This window comes from Octodon degus, unplaced genomic scaffold (assembly GCF_000260255.1).
Source record: "Octodon degus isolate 3935 unplaced genomic scaffold, OctDeg1.0 scaffold00235, whole genome shotgun sequence".
Taxonomy (NCBI): domain Eukaryota; kingdom Metazoa; phylum Chordata; class Mammalia; order Rodentia; family Octodontidae; genus Octodon; species Octodon degus.
In genome coordinates this window covers 1,123,732-1,145,025 of record NW_004524811.1, presented here as the reverse complement: position 1 = coordinate 1,145,025, position 21,294 = coordinate 1,123,732, and the positions used below count along the sequence as shown (strand labels likewise).

General features: G+C 36.8%; 1 long non-coding RNA gene and 1 pseudogene across 1 annotated transcript in view; one reads left to right on the top strand and one right to left on the bottom strand.

Moving 5' to 3' along the window:
• Positions 1-21,294, top strand: part of LOC111813880 — a 97,309-nt gene that overhangs the window by 2,772 nt on the left and 73,243 nt on the right. The gene's annotated exons all lie outside the window — the stretch shown is intronic.
• Positions 6,183-7,557, bottom strand: LOC101571180 (annotated as a pseudogene).

Below are 21,294 nucleotides of genomic sequence, written 5' to 3'. Positions count from 1 at the left end.
TTTTCTTTTTTTTCTTTTCCAGAACCAGGGATTGAACTCAGGCCCTTGCACTTGCCGGGGAAGTGCTTATTCTACTGAGCCATCTCCCCAGCCCCAATATATTTTTTTTTTAATTTTATGTGTAAATCCATTTTAGGATCATTAAACAAAATCAATGAGATAAATGAATTTTAACAAATGAAGTGCAGCACTTAGAGTCCAAAGAGTGCTATTTTCTAAAATTGCTTAATTTTTACCCACTGCCCTTTTGGGCCAACACATTACAGTTGTAATCTAGTAACTTTCACTTGAGAGCATTTGTATTTTATCCTGGGATGTCTCAACAGCTGGATTGTTTAAAATTAAAAAAAAAAAAGAGTAAAGTTCACTCTTTGTGGACTAAATAATTTTTAAATCTTTCCCTCCCCTTCCCTCCTCTTGTGTCTCTGTCTGTCTCTGTCTCTGTCTGTCTCTCTCTGTCTGTCTCTGTCTCTTTCTCTCTGTCTCTCGCTGTCTCTCTCTCTGTCTCTGTCTCTCTGTGTCTCTCTCTGTCTCTGTCTCTGTCTCTGTCTCTGTCTCTGTCTGTTTCTGTCTCAATACCAAGTCTTGCTATGTAGCTCAGATTTGTACTGATCCACCTGTCTCAGCCTCCCCAGCGGTTGGTTCACTAGTCTTGGAATTTAAATGCATTTGAGGAAGACTCAAGGGTAGGATTGTTGAATCATACTTTTAGGATTTCTTTACATTTATAAGAATATACTGCATTGTTTTGTAAAATGGTTATGTGAGTTTGATTCTCATTATCAGTGACTAAAATATTTGTCTAAATGTTTTACTAGATTGTGATTTTTGGTGTTTGTTCATTTGTTTTAATTTCATCAGTTGTGCTTGCTTCCATAGCACATATACTAATGATTTTATCCACTATATTATGTATGTAGTGATAGTTCATTGGCATTTTAAATTTTTGCTTAAAATAACACTTATAAACTCCTTATATGTTTATTTTCTTTCTCAGTGTCTCCTTTGATGAAATATCTACATTTAATTTTGGTATTATAGATTTTTTTGTTAGTGACTTTGTACAAGTTTTAATATACTGTAAGTACAAATCTTTTATATCACATATCACATATCAAATATGTGATTTGGAAGTACTTTTTCCCTGTGTAGCTCATTGTTTCATTTTCCTAAGATTATCATTTTCTAAACAAATTTTACATTTTAGAATGCAAATTATTCCATTTTCTTTTTTATGGACATTGCTTTTGTTGTAATATGAAAATTTAAGAAAAATTTGTATATTTTCTACAAATCTTATAATTTTACATTCGTACTTACATCTGTATTCCATTATGTGTTATTTTTTAATGCCATATGGTTTATGCTGATGTTTCTTGTTAAAAAGGATAACTCCAAGTATTCCAGCAGTTACTATGGAAAAGACAATCCTGTTTTGTCATTCATCAGTGAACTCCACTTAGTTATGATATGCTATCTGTTTAAATATAAATGGATTTGAAAATGCTAACTTTATTAATCATTTTTACATGTGTTTATGAGGGCTGTTGATATTAATAGACAATTTTGCTGGCTTGTTTTTAAATTAAGATAATGCTCATGTGATAGATTGAGTAGGAACATGTTCTTTTATATTTTCGGTAAGCATTTAAATGCTTTTATTTCTTTAAATGTTTGTTAAATTCATAGTGCATCTTTGTGATCCTAAAGTTTTCATTTTGAAAAAACTTTTGTTTCTATACTCTAACATTTTTTAATAGAAACAGGGTCACTCAAGTTACTGGCTTTTCCTTTAAATGAGTTTTGGACTTTGTGTTTGCTAAGTAATTGATTACTTGTGTCCTAGTTGTTGATTTCCAGGTGTAGATTTTTTTTTGTATTTTCTGTCTTTTGGATGTCTGTGAAGCTGATAGTAACTGATATCTCTTCTTTTATTCCTTATATTGTTAATTTGGACCCACTCCTTTTCCTCTCATTTGTTAGTATTCTCATAGACTCATCAGTTGTACTGCTTTTTTTTTTTTTTTAATGACCATTTGGTCTCTGTCAGGGTTTTTTTTTTTCTTTGTTTTTAAACTTATTTTCTGGAGTAAAAAACAAACTAAAAAATAACAGATAAAAAGAATAACATGCAATACAGATGTTACAGATTCTTAAAACAAATGTAGCTAATATAAAATGGTTGATAAATTATCTATTTTTATCATCAGATCTCTCGCTCAGATTAACAGATAGTTATGTAATTTTTGTTTATGTTTCCTTTTTTAACCTTTTTAAAATTTATCTTAGAGTATAGTAATAATTGATAAGATATTAAAAACACAATTAGAAGACCGAGATGACAGGTATTCAAGCATGGTTTTGTATTATACTTTGCTGTCCTATATGTACTTGATTAGATCAAAGATATCAACGTACAGAGTTAGTCAAGGTGAAAAATCTACACATTAATTTCTATTTTCAAAAAACAGGTGAAAATTTTTAGTACAATCACCTCAATCATCCTGTATATATACTTGCATATTTTTCCCCTTTCCTTTTTTCCTATATTTTATCCTTTCTCTCACCTTTGTTGTTTAATCCTTAAGTTCCATTTCTGCTCATTTTACTATATCTGTTATACCTTTCAGGTTTTATTTTTTCTTTAGGGTTCTTCCAGTAGGAAGGCAATATGACATTTACATATATGGGTCTTATTTATTTCATGTTTAAGTATAATCTCTAGTTGCATCCACTTACCGATGAAGCCTTCCAAGTTTTTCTGTATAGCTGAGTAATACTGCATTGTATAAAAATACCACATCTTTTTCATCCATTCCTCAAGTGATGGGCATTTGGGTTGTTTCCAAGATTTGGCTATGACAAATTGTGCTGCTATAAACGTGATGCACATACATCACTATGGTGTGATGTTAGCAGTTTTTTGGGGAAAATACCCAGAAGGGGTATAACTGGATTGAATGAGATTTCCAGTCCTAGTTTTTTGAGGAGTCTCCACACTGATTTCCATACTGGTTTTATTAGTCTACATTCCCACCAACAATGGAAAATGGTTCGTGTCCAGTAGGTCCATTTGTTCAAAGGTCTGGTTCAGTTCTGTTACCTCTTTGCTAAATTTTTTGTCTGCTTGACCTATCTTTTTGGGATAAGGAGCTGTTAAGGTCACTCTTAGGAAAAAAAAAAAAAAAAAAAGACCAAGATAAAGGTCACTCTTAGGTGTTAGGGTTGTGGTGTTGGATATTAGATTTTTCACATCCATTAAAATTTGGCTTGTATAGTTGGTTGCTCCTGTATTTGTTGCATACATATTTATGACTGTTATATCTTCCTCTTGTATTTTCCCCCTACAAAGTATGTAGCACAATTCCTTCGGTGCTAGTTTCTCTTCCTTTTGTTCTGGGTGGACTTGGGACCGAAGATTGCATTTTGCTCCTTCTTTTTGTCATTTTCTATTTCAGAGAAAACAATTTGGGGGCCTGGCCCTAGCTCAGGCCTTTAAGTGGCTGCTTCCACAAAGCTGTGAGCCTCAGGTTGCTGGAGTTCGAACCTCACAACTCTCCTGCTGGCCAAAAGTGCCCTGAAGGCATTCGAGGAACCAAAAAAAAAAAAAAAGAAAACAATGTGATTTCTGTGAAACTTTTTTTGTGAAAGTTTGATAGTCATTAGCTATATCACTATGATCAGAGCCTCTCTGTAAAGAGTCTGTTCTTTAGCTATCTGTCTTATGCCCTTGTATTGACTGTGAGACACTGATTTCTGTTTGTCACTGTCCTATCCTTCAGTATATGGCTTTGATGAGGTTATTATCCAAGCACCTCTGGATATTTTTACCCAAAGGAGAATATGTGGCTAAGGCAGATATGGTTTGTTATTTACAGTAAAACAATTAACGATATTAAAAATGGGTAGTGAGATTTAGTAATTGATGAACTTTTGTATCTAACGGGTTTGTGTTTTAGATCATAAGAGCAAACATTGTGGCTGTATAGCTAAGGAGATATTAAATTGGGAATTTGTATTTAAATTAGTTCTCCTAAGTTCTGTCTGGTTACCTCTCCTTGATGTACCCGGAGTCTTCTAGGCAGACTAATTCACTCCAGTTACCTGTTGCCACCTCTGTCTTGAGAGGATGCTCTCATAGGTCTGGGTCTAGATCTGAGAATCACTGGGCCTACTAGTATGCCCCGGCTCATTAGGTCGCGTTGTACCGAAATTGACCTTAACCAGTTGGCCTGGCTTGGGTCTGGCTGTTTTTCTCAGCTCCTTCCAGCTGTGGCCTGTGGAAATAAACTCACCATATCCTGCTGGCTAGATGTTCTTCTCCTGGTTTAGCCCACTGGGTCTTGCACCTTGCTGTTCTTCAGGGAGTTCCACTACAGGGTCACATACTGAGTCTATCTCCATGAGTTCTGCTGTCTGTACCCAAAATGAGCCTCTCTGCATGAGTAACATTGTATTTTAGGTTTTAATTGTATCATATTCTTCTCTAAATCTTATTTTCTTGTACTAGCATTGCATATAAATTTGCTCCCTTTTCTTTAGTTATTATGGTTTTCAATTTTATATTTTAATTTTCAGTATACTTACTACTATAAATTTCCTTTAACTCACTGCCTTGTCTTCATATCCCTAAATTTTTAATGATATATCTTATTTAATTTGAGTTCTTTGTAGTTTTTTTGAGAGGTTTTTTTAAAAAAAATTATTCATGAGGCATTTGACAGTGTGTTAACTTCTAAAAGTTGGGAACTTTTCCTTTTCTTTCTGTTACTGCTTTATAAGTTAATTCACATATGGTCTGAAAATATACTAAATTTCTATTTTTAAAAATTTCTTACATTTTAATATATGGTCCTAAATATGTTATGTATTTTAATGCTCTATTTGCACTTAAGAAAAATATGCATTCAGCTGTTGTTGAGTGGTTTGTTTTACAAGTGTAAATTAGATCATGGTAGTTCATAGTGATGTTCAAGTTACGTGTATCCTTAATTATTTCCTGCTTAGTTTTTCTGTCAGTTTCTGAAAGAGGAGTGCTATGTTTTCAAAAGTAATTATAGATTTGCCAGTTCCTCCTCTCATATCAATCATCTAAAAAAAACCATTGTTTTGAAATTCCTTTTTCAGATTCACATATATTTACAATTATTTCATTTTCTTGTACATTGACTCCTATATAATTGTACACTAAACCAGATAATCTCTCTTGTTTTATGAATACTTTGAGATCATAAGCTTATTATAGCTTTCTTTAAATTCATGGTTTTTTTTAAAGGCTTAAAATATACTTTAATAAGTTGATGCTGTATTACTTCTCCATTCCTCAGAAAAACTCCATATTTAAAGTACGAGGGATAAATCAAACATGATACACCAGTAAAAAATGTACAGCATAACTACCTAAAATAGGCAAGGCTAAGAGCTGCTGTCAGACCTTCAGCATGCAGCAACCTTATTCTCAAGATTGTACTAGGCCTATCAAGAAAAGCTGTGAACAGCAACATCATAAACACAAAAATGTCATTTCAAGAGTGTCCTTATCCAAGGAAAAGATGGCCGGAAGTTAATACATGTTTTTTTTAAAGATATACTAAAATGAAAATCTCTGAGAGAAAATGTCTTTAGTACATGTAAGGGTAATATATGAGATGCAATAGAACTGTACATATGCTGTCTGTGGCCTTTGTCTTTAGGCCAAATGTCTTCAGGACATTTGTCTGAATTCTCACCTGGGAGCAAATGGAGAAGTGGACACTGGGAGATGTTTGGTTTTTGTGGTGTATGTGGCAGTGTCTCCAGGCGTGAGGAGTATAGAAAGCAAATAAAACATGATGGACAAAACCCCCCGAAAAACCCAAAAAAACGGAATGCTCAAGATCAGTGGGACTCTAAGGAATCATCCTTTCATGGTCCCCCCTTCCCCCTGCCGCCATCCTTCAACAATTCATTACATTTGAAATTTGAGGAAAACATCACACAGAACCAATTAAGCAGCCCACACATAATTTGTTAAATATCACCCCTCCCTTTCCCTCTGCCCCCAGCACACTCCCTTAGAGTAGTACAGGCAGGGGAGACCTAACTGTTGGAGGGAATCCCTAACATTTTTTAAGGTAGAATTCTGGCTAGTCCACAAGGTTTCCTTCTTTTAGGGGTTTCAGGAACTAGACACTGTGACTTTATTAGTATCGACAATGTTTGTTTAGAGCAAATTCAGCTCCAGGAACTGCACAGTTGAAAGCAGGAGGGGTTCTACCAATTTCTTCAATTCCTTCCATGATAGCAGCCTGGCCAAAGCATTCATTTGTTGTTGGTGTCAATCCCAAATTTCCATCAGGCATCATAGTGGCAGGTCCTGGGGCACTGGAGCAGGGGGCATAGCACCTCTGTTGTTTATACCCATAACACCTCCCATAGCCATTAGGCCCATCCATATCTCTTGTTCTCATGCATTAGGGAAGGTTCCCTTGAATCTTTCCTGCTGTTGCCGCATCATCTTTTCTTGTTGCCGCCACATTTCTTCTTAATGGTGCCTACACTCCTTTTCCTGCCTGAGCTCCAGTTGCTTTCAGTTTTGGACCTGTTGGTTATGCAGTTCTTCCATTCTCTGAAGTTCTTCTTAGTGTCTCATCAAATCCTACCTCATCAGCATAACTTGGTGCCTATGGCGAGCAGCCTCCATCTCCATCTCCAGCTTCTCACAGGATTCCTTGATGTTGTGGTCCACTTGATCCTGCTGCTGCTTCTCCATCTCAATAAGTGCCTTCCAGTGCATGGCATATTCATATACGAAAGAGCCAAGCTGTGCAAATTGAGGTAGCTGCTCTCACTCCCTGTGAAATTGCTAGTTCTTTGTAACAAACTTCTCTGGAAGTCCTTCTTCGTCATCTAACTGGTCCATGGGCTCCACAGTCACAGGCTGAGGAAATGTTATTAGTAGGAAAGACCCTTCACTTCATCTGTCCAGAGCTTTCCGTGCAGCTGGCTTCCCTGAGAACTCAACAGTGCCTTTTGTTGCAGATCTTCCTTGATCATCCACAGTGACTACAGCTCTTTCCACCTGGCCAAATACAGAAAAGCCTCCTTCCAGTAGTTCATTGGACACATACTGAGGAAGGTTTTGGACTGCCAGGGATGCACTATGGCAAGCAAAGTGCATGCACAGTTGTTTTCCACCATGAGGCATATTATCCAGCTCCACTTTGGCAATCTCTGCAAGGATTTGTGTTTCCAAGCAGATAAAGCCAAAGCCTTTATCCTTATGAATGAAAACCTTTCCTGCTTTCTCATATTTCTCAAATAATTTCCTCACTCCCTCCTCAGTGATATCAGGGGGAAGATTGCCCACAAAGAGGTGGTTACATTGGGTAAGGGGCTTCTCTCCTGGTTTCCTAAAATTCTTCAGGTCAATAGTCAAATCTTCATTTTTGCCTACTGGCTTGTTGCCCATTTGCAGGTATTGGTGGCGGCTACTGCTGCTGCTGCTGCTGCAATGCTGATGATGCTTCCTTGGAGTATGGTTGTGCTTCTCCAAGTTCAAGTCTTATTGCTCTGCATTTTTATACCATCAAATTGATTGAAAACCACAAAGTCCCTCCAGTCCTAACTTGGACTTCACCAATATCACCAGTTCTCTCCGCAGAGTAACAGCGATGCTACCCAGGTTCCATCATCCTGTGACAAGCTAAAGTCATGTTTTCATTGTCTAAATCTTCATTCTTTCAGTTTTAGCTTACATAGAAGCTTATATTTTAAGTGAGTTTCTTGCAGTTGACATGTACTGGGTCCGCTTTTTGTCTAGTCTCATAATACCTGTCATTTAATTGCCTTGTTGAGATCATTCATTTTGAGGGTTAGATTAAATGCTGCATTGTGCTATTATCTATTGCAGTTAGGTTTTGTCAATTTTACTCCTTATTTCTTTTCTCTCATCTGTTTCTGTCTCTACCTCCCTTTGTAATTTTTATTCCATTTATGGTTTGTATTTATATGTCTTCAGTGGTAGGTATGCTACTTCACATGAAGTGTAGAGGACTTCATAACAGTTTTTTCCTCATCCCTTGTTGAATTTATGTTACAAACTTCATTTGTGAATATGATCACATATCAATACTATCATAGATTTAAAGTTATATTTAAAACAGAAATACATGATAAATACTAAATTTACCTTTATTCAATTTGCAATACTTTTTGATTTTGTTAATGTATAGATCCACATTTCAGACTGTATCATATTATAATGTAAAAACGCCCTTTATCATTTCTTGTAGATACTTGCTAGCCTCATTTTTCTTATGTTAAATCATCTTTCCCCCTTCCTTTATGTTTGAATTATTTTTATTGTTTAGGGTAGAACTGTCCTAGTTTTCTCATTGCTGAGAGAAAATACCTGACACTCCATGTCAGTGGAGGAAAGGTTTTGTTTCACTCATAGTTTGTAGGGGTTTCTGTCAGTAATTGCCTGGCTCTGAGGCAGGTTGGCATGGCAGAGGAGAAATGGTGGTGGGCAAAAAGTAGCAAAGCAACAAGGGGTGACAACAGCTCTTTCTATCCCTTATCTCTTATCCAGGCTATTTTGAGTGGGCAGCACTTACACCCTTAATCCTAGTGTCATTGATTCTAGCATTGCAACATGAGTCTACTCCAACATTGTACATTGTACACCCTTCTAAAGAAGCTCTACCTCTGACTATGAGGCTTTGGCAGAGGGTGGGGATGGGTCATCTAAACACAAGTCATGACAAGAACTCTTCATTGAGAGTTCTTACTGTTTTCTTTTAACATTTTAAAGGCACTATTCCATTATCTTCTGGCTGGCTTGCTTTCTGATGACAAATGGGCTGTTTTTCTTAGCCATATTCCTCTGTTGGTAATGTGTTTAATCTGGATGACTTCATGGCTTTTTTTATCTTCAGTAGTTTTCAAGGGTGCCATTTTTTTCCTATACCTTTTAATTGGTGTCCTTTAAAGTATTTGAATGTTTGATTTGGTGTCTTATCTTTAATTTAGGAATTTTTCAGCCATTTTAAAGTTTACATTTTCTATTTCATTCTCCTTTTTCAAACATTCCAATTACATAAGTACTAATTTGTCTGACATTGTCTAACAGTTTATGTGTGCTCTCTCTTGCTGTTTTATTCCCCTTTTCATTTTTGTCTTTCAGTTAAGATATTTTCTATTGTCATCAATCTTACTAATTCTTTTACTTTATCATTTATCTAATGATAGACTGGTTGAATGTTTTATCATTCTTCATCACGTTCCTGGTTCACTCATGTGTTAATAGCTCTATATAAATATGTACCTGATACTGCATGTTTTTGTTTCTACTCTAGCCTTCACTATATTAATTAAAATTATTTTAAGTGTCCTTTTGTAGTTTCGGCATCTGAGTCATAACTGAATTAAGTCTTGATGATTCTTTTGTATTTTTGTTTTCTTGTCTTTTTTAATAGTTAAGAGACTTTATTCTAATAGCTATAATAACAGTGCTTGTCAAAATGAAAACTGAAAACATGTATACAAAACAGTTGATTACTGATCATGTATTGAAAGCAGTAAAAGATTCCACAACACCAAATAAACCAGTTCTGAAGTTTTCCAAGGTAAATTTAACAGCTCCAGCTTCTTCAGTGTTTATTAAAATACGAAAGAAAAAAGTAGAGATCATCTTTTCTGATGGCAACTCAGAACCTTGCAGGTTGAGGAAGGCAGCAACTTCACACGTGCAGGTGGGGGTGTTCTGGGACTGTGTTCTGGAGTGGACAAACTTACCCAGCTTGCATGCGCTTCTGCTGGTGAGACCCAGATTTTGACCAACACAAGTCCCGGGTGTGCACTGGGAATAGGCTACCACTCCAGCTGCATGCCAAACGAGTGGGAGGATGAGTCCCGTATTCTTCATAACCCTCCCTGCTACCTAAGGTGACTATGTGAGCATGAGTACAAGCACAATGCTGTGGAATGCAGGTGACCCAAAGACAGGCAGGCCACAGGGTCTCGACTGTGACCATGCAATGGATGGCATTTGTTTGTTACATCTTTGGAGTTCCTAGAGGAATAGCTGATCTGATGATCATGCCGAACTGCACTAGCAATAGTCTCCCTTCTGTGTGTTCAAGTGTTCTCCTCACCTTGTAATTTTTAATTATTTTTAAAAATGTACTAAGTTTGGGCTATACATCAGCCAGCAAGTGAATTCTGACACCAGTCTACAGCTCACCTGGAGGCCAGGTGCTCATGCACCCAAATCCCTTCTCAGTAATAACAATGAGTTGATTTTTTTCTTTAGAATAAAAAAGCTGAGTAATATTGCATAGGAGTACCAGAAACTGCCTCAGTGGACACAGAAACAATTTACATTAAATAAACCCTGGCTGTAGGCTGCATCTGCACATGTACAACACGACAGGTACACACTGTGACCAACCCATGGAGACAGTATCACAGAGTTGCAATGTTTGCCATGTGAGAGGAAAGCGGAGGGCAGAGAAGGAGGAAGTGAGAGGAATGGAGGTCCTGGTTTACTTCTGGTTCTGGAGCTGATTGGAGAGCCAGTCCAATCCTTCACATAACCTGTCACCACTAGTGGCACAGGTGGCCTGATATACCAGTTCCTGTGGCATAGAGAATGCAGCCCCAGATTATCTGTGATTTCAGCAGCATTCATGGAGTTGCGGAGGTCCTCCTTGTTGGCAAACACAAGGAAGACAGCATCCCCGAGCTCATCCACAGCCAGCATCCTCAAGCTCATTCTCAGCCAGCATCCTTGTGAGCTCTTCACTGGCCTTGTTTACACGTGTTCTGTCATTGCCCTCCACCACAAAGTTCAAGCCTTGGGCGTTCAGGATATAGTGACACCACCGTGGTCGAATCTTGTCCTGACCTCCCACATCCAAGATGAAGCTGATGTTCTTGTATTCAACAGTCTCCACATTGAAACCTGTGATAGGAATAGTGGTCACAATTTCACCAAGCTTTAGTTTAGAAAGAATTTTTGTCTTACCCCTCTGGAACCAGCCCAGGCCCAGAACGTGAGTGAGAACTTCTGCCGCACTCTTGGGACCCCCTCCACCCCCCCTGGATCCCGCCCAGCTTGTGAGTGAGGACTTCCACTGCACTATTGAAACCCCTACAGACCCAAACCAAGGCCAGGCCAAGCGAGTGTGGGGGAGAGCTTCGTTGTGCCCCTGGGCCCACTGGACCCCTCTGGATTCAGCCCAATCTTGGCTTGTGAGTGAGAACTTTCACCGTACTCTCTGGACCCCTTCAGACATAGCCCAGGACTGGAATACAGGCTTGGGGTTAAACTGCAGCTGAAGTACTGCAAAGAGGCTAGGGGCCAGAACCAGCCAGCTAATCCAGGAGCAGAACATCTTGTCAGAGAGGCCCAACAGGTTCACTTTCAAGGGCTGCACCAGGAAAAAGCTGAGCACAGCAGCCAGACTCAAGCCAGGCACAACTGGAGGAATTCAGACTTCGTAGATCTGCAACTGAATTTCAGGAGGTTCTAAGATTATAACTGCACAAAAACTCTACAGCAAAGGTCAGAGAACAGTGCTATACAAAATAACAAAGAGAAGGAGCAAAATGCAATCTCATGCTCTGAGCCCAACCAGAACAAGTGCAGAAGACATTAGCACAGAAGAAATTGGGAGTCACACAGCTGAAATGTGTGTGAATGAATTAATAGCATCTGAAGTAAAGAATCAGATGCAGAAACATATAGAGGAAATCAGATCAGAAATAATCTCTGAAGTAAAGGAATTAATAAATGCATCTCAACCAAGACATTGATAAAAAACAGAGATTAGACAAAGGATGGATTCCTTCAAAGAGAAATATAGGAAACAAATAGATCCCATGAAGCAGAGTCAAAGATATATAGAGGAACTTAAAATCGCAATCATAAGCCTGCAAAACCATTTGAGTGAAAGTGAAGATAGAGCTTCAGATCTTGAAGAGAAAACCACAGATAGTGAAAAGGTAAGAAAAGATCTCTTAAAAACAACCAGGATGAAGGAAAAAATAATTTATCACCTGCAAGACAATGCAAAGATGAACAACGTGAGACTAATAGGCATAATGAGAAAGAAGGAGTCAATACAAATGATATAAAAAGAATATGGGCAGAAATAATGGCAGAAAATTTAACCAAATACGAGGAAAGAATCTGACATTTAGGTAGCTGAAGCATACAGAACTCCAAAGAACATCAACAATTAAAAACACACAGAGGCATATAATAGTCAAGATCCCAGAAATCCAGCACAAGAAAAATACACGGAAAGCCACTAGAGAAAAGAAACATCATATTTAAAGGAAAACCAATCAGAATAATGGCCAAGTTCTCTTCATAAACCATGAAGTCAAGTAGAGCATGGAGCAGAGTACTTCAAGTCTTCTATGAAAACAAATTCCAGCCCAGATTATTATACCCTGCAAAACTCTTTTTCAAGTTTGATGGAGAAGTAAAATATTTCCATGGCAAAAAACAACTAAAGAAATTCATGATGACAAAGCTATTCATACACAGACTAATAAAAGATGTTCTAGCAGGGGATGAAAATGATCAGAATTCCATGAAGGAGAACAGGTGGACCCCACTAAATAGGGCAGACAATTAAACATTGAAGAAAAAGGAGTATACAATAGCAGGTAGATAACATGTCAATCATAAGTCAATACATCTCAATTATAACCATCAATGTAAATAGACTCAATTCAATTAAAAGAAATAGACTGGCCCAGTGGATTAGGAAACAAAATATAATAATATGCTGTATAAAAGAAACCCTTAACTCATAAAGAAATTCGTAGGCTGAAAGTCAAGGGATGGAAAACAATATGACACACTCCAGAACCTCAGAAAAAAGGAAGGGTAGCAATCCTGTTTTCAGAGTGTCTCAAGTTCAAACCAAGAATAATCAAATGAAATAAAGAAGACCACTACATACAGGTTAGGGTAAAAATTCAAGAGGAAGAGGTAATAGTCATAAATATGTATGCACCGAACACAGGAACACCCAGCTATTTAAGGCAAATCTTAATGGACATGAAAAATCTAATATCCAATACCACAATATTCACAGGAGACCTTAGCACACCCTTATCCCTAAAACATAGGTCAAGCAGACAAAAAATTAGCAAAGAAGTAGCAGAACTGAACTAGAGCTTGGAAGAGATGAACTTAGTGGACATATACAGAGTGTTCCACCCAACTGCAGTTGAATACACATTTTTTTCATCTGCACATGGCTCATTTTCTAAAATAGACTACATACTGCTGTGTAGGTCATGCTTAAGTATATACAAGAAAACAGAAATTATCCCATGCATGTTATCTAACCACAGTGCAGTGAAACTGGAAATAAAGGACAGAAGAAACCAGAAGAACCCCATATAAAGGACAGAAGAAACCAGAAGAACCCCATAAACATGGAAATTAAACAACGCTGTACTCAGCAACCAGTGGGTCACAGATGAAAGTAAACAAGAAATTGAACAATATCTACAATTCAATGAAAATTCAAGTACAACTTATCGGAATTTATGGGATGTGATGAAAGCAGTTCTTAGAGGGAAATTTATAGCTGTGAAAACAGAACATATTGGAATTGCAGAACAGGAAAAAATAAACACCTTAATGTTGCACTTCCAACATCTAGAAAATCTAGAAAAGGAAGAGCAAACCAAACCCAAAGTGATCATAATGATCGGAGCAGAAATTAATTCTCTCGAGACAACGAAAACAGTTCAAAGAATTAATGAATCAAAAAGCTGGTTCTTTGAAAGATTAAATAAAATTGATAAGCTCCTACGTCAGCTCATCAAAAAGAGGAAAGAAAAAAATTCAAATACAAACAATAAGGAATGAAAAGGGTGTAATTACCACAGACCCAGTGGAAATTCGGAAGATTATCAATAGCTACTTTGAGAATATTTACTGTCACAGAATAGAAGACAGAAGAAGTGGATGGATTCCTAGAAAGGTACAAATGACCAAAACTGAATCAAGAATGTATAACTCTGAGTAACCCAATAACAGCCAATGAAATTGGAAATGTAATAAAAATCGTACCTGCAAAGAAAAGTCCAGGTCCTGATGGATTCACAGCTGAATTATACAAGAAATTTAGAGAAGATATAATCCCTATGTTCCTCAAACTCTTCAATGAAATTGAAAAGGAAGTAATCCTCCCATAATCCTTCCTGGAGGCAAGTAGTATACCAATACCCAAACCAGGGAAAGACACAACTATAAAAGAGAACTACAGGCCAATCTCCCTCATGAACATAGATGCAAAAATCCTCAATAAAATCCTAGCAAATAGAATACAGCAAATCATCAGGAAGATTATATACTGTGACCTGGCAGTATTAATTACATGGATGCAAGAGCGATTCAATATACACAAATCTATAAGTTTAATGCTCTATATCAGCAGAGCCAAATCCAAAAACAGTATGATCATCTCAATCTATGCAGAAAATGATTTTGACAAAGACCAATACTCACTCATGTTCAAAGTCCTACAGAAAATTGTAGAATATGGCCTCTGCTTAAATCTGATCAAAGTGGTCTATAATAATGCAAGCGATAACAATTCTAAATGGCGATAAACTGAAATCCTTTACCTTCAGATTTGGTACAAGACAGGCATGTCCACTATTCCCAGTCCTGTTCAGGATAGTTACGGAATTATTAGCTAGAGCCATTACACAAGAGATAGAAATAAAAGGAATAAGAATACGTAAAGAAGAAGTTAAATTATCATTATTTGCAGATGACATGATACTTTATTTGCAAGACCCAAAAAACTCCACCAAGAAGCTACTAGAATTAATACACAAATTCAATAGCATAGCAGAATACAAAGTTAGTACTCAAAAGTCATTGGCATTCCTTTACATAGATAAGAAACACACTGAGAGGGAAATTAGACAAAAATACCTTTTATAGTAGCATGACAGAAAATGAAATATCTTGGAATCAATCTAATAAATGAAGTCAAAGATCTTTTCAAGGAAAATTATAGTACTCTGAAAAAAGAGATCATAGAGGATTTCAGAAAATGGAAACATACTCTGTGCTCCTGGATAGGAAAATTAACATTGTGAAGATTGCCATAATCCCAGCATTGCTGTGCAGATTTAATGCAATCCCTATCAAAGTATCACCAATGTATCTCATGGAGCTAGAGAAGTCATTCCTCAAATTTATTTGGAACCAGAAATGACCTAGAATAGCAAAGGCAATCCTGGGCAACAAAGGCCAAGCAAGAGGAATTAAGTTTCTAACTTAAAATTATGCTACAGGGGTACTGTGATAAAATCAGCATGGTATTGACAACAAAATTGACCTGAGGATAAATGGAATAGATTAGAAGATACAGAAGCCTCCATGAAAGCACTCAGACACCTTATCTTCAACAAAGGGGCCAAACATCCTTACGGGAAATACGATAGCTTGTTTAACAAATGGTGCTGGAAAACTGGATCTCTGCATGCCAAAAACCAAAACTTGACCCAGGTCTATCACCATGAACTAAAGTAAAGTCAAAATGGATTAGCAATCTGAACATTAAAACGGAAACACTAAATCTCCTGGAAGAGTAAGTAGCAGGAACTCTTGAAGACATAGGGGTAAGCAAAGAGTTCCTGAACAAAAATCAAATCATGCGGGTTATACTTGAAAAAATTAACAACTGGGACCTCCTTTTATTGAGAAGTTTTTGCATGTCACAAGAAATTACCAACAAAGTGAAACGACAACCCACAAATATGGAAAAAATCTTAAGAACTCAGAGGTCTGTTCTGTAGAATTTATAAAGATCTAAAATGCATTAGGGCCTCAAGATTTAAAGATGCAATTGAAAAATGGGCTTCCAAGTTAAACACACTCTTCTCAGAGGATGAAATTAAAGAGCGAATAAATTATGAAAAAGTGCTCCACATCACTAGCCATCCATGAAATTCAAATTAAAACAACACTGACATACCATTTCACCCCAGAAAGAATGGCTGCCATAAAGAAATCAACCAACAACAAATATTGGAGAAGCTGTGGGGGAAAAAGGAACTCCACTGTTGGTGGGAATATAGACTTCTGCAACCATTGTGGAAATCAGTATGGAGACTCCTTAACAAACTAGGACTGGAAATCCCATTCAAACCAGCTATCCCCCTACTAGGGATTTTCCTAGAGGAACTGAAAACATATTATAGTGATATATGTGTACCTATGTTTATAGCAGCACAATCTGTGATAGCCAAATCTTGGAAACAACACAAATGCCTGTCACCTGAAGAATGGATGAAAATGATGTGGTAGTTTTATACAATGGAGTGTTATTCAGCTATAAAAATGATAAACTTGAAGCCTATATATTTAAGTGGATGCTACTTGAAGATATACTCATAAGTGGAATAAACCAGACCCACATGTGTAAATATCATATAGTCTCCCTAGTGTAAGAACTCAAAAGAAGAAATAGAAAGGTATAACACAATTAAAAGGAAGGTGCAAACTGGAGGATTAGACAGTGAAGAGAATGCAAGGAGAAAAGCTAAGATACATGACAGGGGCAAGCCATATATTTACATGCAGAAGATTGTTGAGGCAATGAGCCTGAGATCTTCAGCAGGTTTTTGAAATTAGCAGTTAATTGATAGGATTTTAATCCTGACTAACTATATATTGTGATGCCTGTGAACTAAGCAACTGCACTGAAGATAGCAATGTATAATTCTATTGTCATGCTTGGAATGCCTGTCATTCTGGTCATCTAAATACTTACTGCTTGTTATGTTATACCAATTACTGCCATACTGTCTCTAAGTAAGTGTTTGGTTAAATCAAAAGGGTAATAAATGTAAACAAGAGACAAGAAAAAATTTCCATAGAACTGTCCTGCTACAATGCTGTGTATTGTTACATTTCTAGATTTCTGTGTAAAAATATGTGATAGTTTATTCTTTTTAAAATATTTTTTCTTTAATTTTTTTCTTCATATTTTGGAGGGACTTAAAGTTTAATATATCAATACTTGCTATAAAATACCTATTCCATGTTATGTCTAAGATGTTTGATATTCAGATATATAGGTTAAGCTCAACTGCCTATGTAATAATAATAAGCTTCTCTTCTAGAGGGTTAAAAAAAGAATGGCAGGAAGGACAGCCAACATTTTGGCCCTAGCCTTCAAGGTTTGTGAGGACTCAAGAAATAGGAAAACTTGTACTATAACATCATGTAACTCAGTTGTGTCCCATATTTTCTTATTAAGGAGAGTATGAGGCAACAGAAGAAAGTGATCGATGATGTAGAGTGTGCCTAAGGAGAGTAGCATGGAGAAAAGGCTTTCTCTTAGGTTTTCACAGTGAGGAAATAGGTCAAGCAATGATTGTGACTCATGCACATGGCTGACACTGACAGAGAATCTACAAATTGCGGTACAGGATTTAAGGCTATATCCTGAGGGGATTTGACTGACTTTGTGAGCTACAAAAGTTACATTTTTTGTTATACAGGTCTTGCTTTATCTTGGTCTTAACCATCTAGCAGAAAATGTATAAAAATGAAATATAAAAAGTACAACCATGTTAATATGCTGAGATGTTAAAGGCTCAAGTCAACAACTTGTGAGATTTCCAGTCTTATGGAAAACCCACTACTATTATGGACTACTGCCCTATATTGGAAAATTTTGCTGAATTCAAACACATACAATATTTAAATAATGGAATACCCTTTTCTGACAAAACCACACAAAAGTCTAAACAAATGAAGGACTATTTTGTATCTGTATGTTCAAAATAGTTATGATAGATCTGCAACTACTTTCCCTTCATTCAGTGAATAGAAAGATTTGTTCTAATAGTGTTTATGAACAGGATATCATGTCTGCATCTTTTACTGTGGATAACCAATCAGAAGACAATAATATGAAATGTGTTAATTATTGAACATGTCCTACTAATCTTCTTTGAAACTGTCTCATTGCTATTTGTTTCTCAATAAAATTATTAAAAAAATAAAGAATCGTTGTCTTTCCGGCAGCATGGAAGCCCACCATTAAACTGTGCATTTATTTTTGGCCTAAAGGTCCTGGAAGAGGTTTGCAAAGATACTCTCCTTGCTTTTGGATGTGTGCAACTGACATTGGCCAGAGACCTCAGGGGTAGCTGCTCCTAGCCAGGCCTGTCTTTTTATATTTCATGTGCCTTTGTTATTGAGAAACTAGAAAAGCTATTTGTATTGATTTTTTAATGTCTGAAGATGTGCACATTTTTTGTCCTGTTAAATTCATAGTGTAGAATTCGTGTTAACTGAGTTGAGTTGTGCTATATTCCAGTATTATTTTTCTTAGTGGTGTGATAGTGAGGGTTAAAGTAATGGTTGATTTTGTTGTATATTTGGGTAATCTGCATCTTAGACTAATTCTCATGTGGCATAGCATGTTTTCTTTTCTTTATTTCAGACATAATTCCAGGGAATAACACATGTTCTTGCCCCCCCCCTTTTTTTTCCCTTTCCTCCTATCCTAGCTCTTTTCTTTGTGAGGTAAAATTGAAGAAATAAAGATATATAGAAAAACACAAGAAAATTCAATTTTTGTCATCTTTTTCACCTAAAAAATTTGGGTCAGGTTCTTGTTCATCATTGTACATATGCATGTTCATCACATACGGAATATACATATTACAATGTTGATTAGATTTAAGTTTTTCTGTTCTATCGTATCCTTTTTTTTTACTGAGCACAACAAGCTAAGAGTAACTAAAATAATTTTCAGGATTGTAGGACACCAGATGCTAGCTTTTATCGATGTCTAGTTTTACTCCCATCCCAGAAATATCTAGAAGTCTTTAGTGATTGAGGTAATCACCCCAGCATCCAAGAAAAGCTGTGAGACACCACATGTTGATGTCACCTCAACCAAGCAGTTATGCCTTGGACTCAAACTTCTCCTTAATCATTAAGGGTTTCTCTGGAGTTAGAAACTCAAGAAGATAGCAGAGGTTATTTGTTGGGCCCACATCTCTTTAGCTAACCCATGAAAAGCTGGAGTCCTTTGATCAGTGGCTGATCTGCACCTCTATGTCATGGTGATCCACTCCCAACTGCTCATGTTGTAGCCCTTTCCTGTTCGCCCTTACTAACTGCCTCACTTGACACATCTTGACTTGGTTGTTGTTGTTTTGATGAGAATCACAAAATTACTTAGCAGTTCCAGTTAAGGCTATATCTCCTATTAGGGGAACTTTTCAGATTTTGTGTAGTGACAGTTCTACAAATATGTGAGAATTTAGTTTTCTTATTCTTTCTTTAGTGTAGATTTGTCCCTTAGGTAGTAGATGGTATGTGTTTTAGTTGTGGTCTGCTATTGGCTACTGTTCCTTTTTTTTTACTCTCTGTGAGTTACTGCCTGTTCACTTAGGCTAAGGTTCAGTGTTTTGTTGTGGTTTTTTTTGTTTTTATTTTTTTACATTTCTCTTCAGATCAAGACCTCTGTTCTGTAGGAGAAATAGTAAATAGTGGTGATATATCTGGTTAGAACTTTGGAAGTGGCTGCTGTTCTCCTACTCCTGCCAGCATTTTGGAAAAATATTTTCCAGATTGTTCTTGATCTCAGCAGCTGAGTAGGTTTTCTGGTTTAAAACTTCTAAAGGATGAAACACACTTATGTCTGTTACTGAACGTTCTAAAGCTTTATACTCATAAACCTGTTCCACACTTAACCTTTAGAAACTTATTAAATATTTCCAGCAGAATCTTCTTACCAGGTTCTTCTTGTATAGCATATGGTGTCATGTGTACCAGGTTAGGAAATTTGGCTTTGTTTTCAGCTGCAACCACCTCTCTCTTCAGATTTGCATAAGCTGTTTCCATTGAGACTTCAGTTCACTTTTGGGTTCAAGGACATTGTTACTCTCTGTTTGACTGCTTCTATGTGTAGGTAAGTATGAAGCTCTTTCAGGCTGTTTTCATCTTTGAGCTGTTACTTGAAATGAATTAGTATATTTAGTTGTCTAAAATATATTTCTGCATTCATGAACACTTCCCTTATTCAGTTTTAGAATCTGGGTTTTACTAGGTCTTATGAAATAAATTGGAGAGTATCATTTGTTTCCTTTTTTTGTAAAACATTTATCTGCGTTTTGAACATTTGAACAGATATATGAAAACATCTAGATATTTGTAATGCTTGAATATAAGGGCAGATAATTTTTAATAAAATTTCAGTTTGTTTCATGAGGAATAAGTTTTAAAAATCTAGTTAAATTTTCTATTTCTGTGCCAAATTGATAAAATTCCACTATTGCTTTGGCTGTCACAATGGGTGAATAAATGTGTATCCATATTATGTGAAGGAGAGAAACTTGCATAAATAGATACATCTACTTTACTTGTATGTCTCATAAATTTATTTCTACCTACATCCCCTCTGTATATTTGTCTTCCTGTAGTGTATTTCTAACTGCTGGGAAACTTATGATACCCAGGTAAATTAAACTAGCATAGGGCTGGGTGCAGAAGGCACACCTCAGGGTTTTTGCCAGCAGTATAAAAGCAGAACAGGAAACGCTGCCAAAATGCTTGTAGGGATGCTGTTTGGAGAAGCTGTTGGAACTATTGAAAGCTGCTGGTTCTCTTGGATGTTTGTTCTTCTGGAGGACCTTGTCATGCTAGCTTTCTTGATGAACTTTGGAGAAACTTCGGTCCTCATGTTCAGCTTTACTTCCTGGCTCCTGAGCATAAGATGGTGTACTGCTCAGCCTCAGGGAGGAGCTTGTCACATTTGCTTTCCTGATGGGAACTTGGCTTTTCTCATCTCTGGTGGAGCTCAAGACCTCACTGTTGCTGAGGATGGCTGTGGTACTTTTGGGGGAGCTTTGGTACTTTGTGTGATTGCTCCCTAGCTCCAGTTCAGATCTCTTAGCCTGCTAGCACAGATCCTTTATTGCACTGGAATAGACTTTCCAGGTTCCACCCCTGAACTTTGGGCCATTCCGGCACAGGTCTGTGAAGCAGATCTGCATGAGACTTTCCTGTGGGCTCTGGGCCTCCAGTTGGACTTGTGGGAGGCATTGTTATGAGCTCTAGGTTTTCAACAGGACTCATGCAGGATATTAAGATTCTGAACCTTAACTGGATTCTTTATTTTTTCGTGTGTGGATAGGTTTGCTGCATTTGTTGTATATAATTTTTGGGGTGATTCATTATAAAATACTATTATAAAATGTCTCCTGTTTTATATTGTTTCCCTTACCAAAAAAAAAAAAAAA